Below are 323 nucleotides of genomic sequence, written 5' to 3' on the forward strand. Positions count from 1 at the left end.
TCTTGCATACAAAGCTCCCAGCCACATGCACTATTAGTATGAATGTCTGTTTGTTCATAGATTTACACTACTACTGTGCAATGCTACATTTAAACAGGAATTAACACTAGGACTAAAGGTATTTCTTGACAGAACTGCACTATGCCAACTAAAGGTGCCATTGGGGTGAATGGTAGTGTTGTGGACTTGCTTTAGAAATAAAGAAAGGCTGCTAGAGTTACATTTATTAAAGGAAATTTCAACTCACTGATGCAGGGATTGCAAACATACATGTCATATCCACTGAGCTTTTTTGTTTATTGTCAGTACACATAGATACCTGG

Source organism: Penaeus monodon, chromosome 22 (genome assembly GCF_015228065.2).
Source record: "Penaeus monodon isolate SGIC_2016 chromosome 22, NSTDA_Pmon_1, whole genome shotgun sequence".
Classification (NCBI taxonomy): Eukaryota; Metazoa; Arthropoda; class Malacostraca; order Decapoda; family Penaeidae; genus Penaeus; species Penaeus monodon.